The following is a 4,729-nucleotide window of genomic DNA, read 5'->3' on the forward strand; positions in this document are numbered from 1 at the left end:
GTCATGTGTCATTTCTGTCTCTCCCTTGTTCACAAACATAGTTCTGGATCAACTGAACCAGCAGCTGCCACAAGGCTAACTCTTCTGTGGTCTACTGTTGCAAGTTATAACGTCCAGAAAGGAGGAAACAATCAGTCGCTTTCAAATAACAATTTTCACGTTACAGTAACCACATCCAAGATTAGTTGAGATTTTATTCAGTTGTTTCATTCTCATTATTGTTACATGAGCAGTTTCATGCAATCCATTATTCAGACTTGTTTCTTATCAACCCCAGATGAAAAATAGATGATCTTCTTCAAAAACCAAGACCAGTTACCTTGAAAATATTTAATAATAATGCAAATAGTGCTTGGCAAGATTATTTATCTTGGATAAGAGGGGGGAAAAGTCACCCTAAAATGAGATAATACAACTTTCTTGAACTTAATTTTTTGCACTGTGTGTGTTGGGCTCAAAAGTGATAACTTGTGTTTTATGTAGTGACATCCACTGTGTTTTTAACCATTTTGGATACATTTCAGAGATTTCCTTAAATGGAAAACACTGTCTGAATGGATAATATAGCCTGATAATACAGAAACAGATGTCACACTGTTTTATTCTGGCAGCCTTGTCACTCAGTCCACACTGCAGCAACATGGACTGTGATTTTTATGTGCAGAATGCCTGTGAAATTTCAATGAATAATTTACACACATACACAAATAAACACACATGCATGCATAAAATACACATAGACAAGCACACATGAGTTTACTGTGAACCCATTTTTGTTAACCATCTTGCCCTGTGAAGTCAACACACTGTGGTTGACCAGTTATTTCACCATACTCTTAAAAAAAAGACACCTTTCTGGGTATTTGGGTGCGAGAGACGTGTCTTCTTTTCCCACACTGGCTTTCAGTTCCCTATCAGCCCAGTTTATCAACCAGATTACTAATACTGAGTCTGATGAAGAAATAAAGGACTGTCCTCGTAAGTGATCTTCAGTAAACCTATCCTGCAATCTGTCCACCAAAACACGTCATTACTCTTAAAAAACATGCAGTATTTGCCTTTTTGTTTTTTACCGGCCACGCTTTTCTCAAAAAAAATGAGTTGCACCATTACAATCAGCTTAAACTTGATGCCCTGAGTTGAAAAAACATTTTCCTGCAAAAGACGTGGGTTGACTGACTTGAGGAGGTGGGTAGCCATGCAACAGAGGAAGTGTCAGTCCCCCAGGAGACACACCTGACTGTATTAAAAGGCTCCTCACATTGTTTTGTCTTCCTCTTGATTATTAAGGCAGACTACAGTAATGACCAACAGAAAGACGCGTCATCCGGGAAGGATGCACAAAAACTCTCGCACACAAACACACAACCTTTCTCTTATGTCCTACAGATCAAATTGTATTTCATCCAGCTGAAGAAAATAGGCAAAATTGTGCTTTCTGATGTGATGACATTGCGTTTGTGTATCTGTGTTTTTCTGTCTCTGTCCGTTTATATCTGTCTCTCAGGGCCGGCTAGCTTGTTCAGCTCAGTCAACCTTGCTGTTCTCAGATTCCTGCCATATTTCTGGATGGCTGCTGAACAAACAGAGGTGAACCTGATCCATGCTGTCACACTCTGGCGCGGAGTAGAGTTTCCCCCCAACTCTCTCTCTCACACACACACATACACATTCAATTCAATTTTATTGAACTGAATTGAATGAATCACAACAAAAGTTATCTCAGGGCACTTTTCACATGGAGCAGGTCTAGACCACATGCTTTGCATTGGCGACAGTGGTAAGGAAAAACTCCCCTTCACACACAACTTCCTCCCCAGTATTCCTAATAAAGACATAAAGGAAGGCCAAATGTGACCCCTGTACAGGAATTGATGCAATATGTGTGAATATGTTTATTCATGCATGTACATTCCTTACTGTGTGTGTCTTTGTCTTGTGTTTGTGTCACCAATCCCTTACACAGCAGTAATTGATACTGACATGGATCTCACTTTGAATCTTTAATTATTAACAGCCAAGTGGACAAAAATATCTTTTTTTTTTCTTTTAATAAACCTTTATCAAACAAAGAAATCAAGTGAAACCTGTTCAACACAGCAGTAGCCTATCAGTGCCTCAATCGTGATGGTAAAAGAGGATACAGCAGACAAGAAAACGACAGGCCTCACGTAAATGGGAGTGCAAAGTTCACAGTCACTCTATTATTGCTTAAAGTACTTAAAGGAATAGTTTGACATTTAAGGAAACAGGCTTATCAAGGGCCATATTCATGAATCTTCCTAGTATTAATAATTTTTCCTAGTGACGAAATTCTAAGAAAATTCTTAGAATTATGACGTTTTCTAATAATTTCCCCTTACAGTTAAGACTAAATGCTGGATAAGATAAAAGTTATTTATGGGGCATCTTAGCACTTATGAGAAATCTTGAGGTGAAAAACTGTTAGGAGTAGGGAGGAGGACTTTTAAGAGGCTTAAGAGTTTCTTATGCAGAGGAGAAAATGGCGTAAAGACAAAGAGGTAGGAGAAATAACTCTCTTCCGGGAGTTAGATGTGAAGATTGATACCACTCTGGCCATTAGATATGAAGTTACAGCCAGGAGAAGTTAGCTTAAATTAGCAAAAAGACTTGAAGCAGGCGGAAACAGCTAATCTGGCTCTGTCCAAAGTTAATCAAATCAGCCTACCAACAACTCTAAAGATCACTAATTAACAGTTATATCATGTTTGTTTAATCAGTACAAAAAGCACACAAAGTTGATGTTTTACACTTTTATTGTTTTTTAGTTAGCTTTCATACAGATTAAACATCAAGATATAATGTAGTTTAGAGTTGTTAGCTTAGCATAAAGACTGGAAGCAGGTGGAGACAGCTAGCCTGGCTCTGACTGAAGGTAACAAAATCCACTTAGCAACACCTCTAATACACATTACAGTATATCTTGATGTTTAATCCGTACAAAAAACCAACAAAACATAAATTTATGATTTTGTGTGGTTTTTTGTACTGATTAAATGAGCAAGATATAACAGTTAATTAGTGAACTGTTGGTAGGCTGATTTGACAGTTAACACAGAGCCAGGCTAGCTGTTTCCGCTTGCTTCCAGTCTTTATGCTAAGCTAACCATCTTCTGGCTGTAGATAAATGAACAAAAAGTAGAGTGGTATTGATCTTCTATCTGCATGTAACTTGGCAAGGTACCGAAGCACATTTCTCAATATGTCGAACTATTCCATTAAGATATACTTGTTGCATTCATGGATCATGTTTTGACGAATGTATGGTGCAATTTCCTCATTGAGCAAGACCACAAAAGGACTACAATACAGTGTGATTCAGTCGTTTGAGTCGACTGCTCAGGAATGGTGTCCTGAACTTTACTGCCTCTCAGTGACAACATCAATGACATCACCAGGTGCCACTGTGTCTGTCTGCACATCTCAGTCTGTGTTTGACACTTTTACACACTCACGCAAAGACACACACTCTCTCTCTCTCTCAGGACCAGTCAGACAGCACTGTCCTCCACCTGTCTCCAGTGTTACCTGCCCTAGTCATTACCAGGGTCCCAGAACCCCACTGTAAGTGCACATGTCAACAGCAAAATTACAGGGCACGCACACACACATATTTGTTTTGCTTTTAAAAGGGTAATATCGGTTTGCACGCAAGCGATACGTTCATTTTCTCCCCTGCTCCCTCCACCTCCTTTTATTTTTTACAAAACCAGAAAACAAAGCAGGTGAGGTTCAAAGACAAAACAGAGAAAAGGAGATGAAGAGAGGAGATGTGTGGAGATGATGGACACACATTGATGGTGTGTGTTTGTGTAATGACAAGGGGAAACAAGTGTTATTTCAGCCCTGTTTCTCAGGTCAATGCGGATTTTACCTCAGTGATCACAAACCACTTCTGCAACTGAAGTCAAAGTGCCATTAGATTGCAGCTTTGTTCTCCTACTTACTGTAGCTTGCCCTTGCCTGACTAATTAAGAGGAGAAACTCTCTGCTGATGTCTGCGATGATGAGAGTGTCTCTGTCTGGAAATGTGACAGTTAAACTATGGCGAGACTTGAGGTGGAAAGAGTGCACTGACAAGTTTGACGAGGAGGAAAACACTGTGCCAGATACAAATCGCTTTGACTGAAAGATAAAGATCTATTTTCAGACAATGACATCAGCTTTTCTTTTCGCTGGCATTACTTATGCCAGTGGTTTAGTGTTGTTGTAAATCAAAGAGGCCCTACACCTGAATGTTGTGTTTTCATAAAACTGTCCTTTTATCCTCTGCTCTTTCACCAAGTTGGCTTCGGGTAATCTGAGTGCTCTCTTTCCCTTTTCAACATGATCAGTACAAACAATGACAAACTTCCCTTCTCTTCAGTGTGACTGACTTGATCTTATTGCAGCTCTTATTATGTTTTTTCTGCTGAAAGACCTTAGGACTGTATGTCTGAATAGATACTGACAGAGCCTTATTAGATGTGACATGGCTGTCATCCTGAAACAGAAAGAAGACAGTGGGCAACATTCAACTTGTTTGCACAACTCAAAACAAAATTATTGGGTGCTCAATGATCAACACATGATATTAGTCACTGTATTTAGTCTTTACTCTGGCATCATTGAACCTGGCACAGCCTCAAACATAAACCGACTTTACCTTAGTGAGCAAACATACTGTACATGCACAATAACACATTTAGCATTTCCTATAATTTGTGCA

The sequence above is a fragment of the Thunnus maccoyii genome, chromosome 17 (genome assembly GCF_910596095.1).
Source record: "Thunnus maccoyii chromosome 17, fThuMac1.1, whole genome shotgun sequence".
Lineage (NCBI taxonomy): Eukaryota > Metazoa > Chordata > Actinopteri > Scombriformes > Scombridae > Thunnus > Thunnus maccoyii.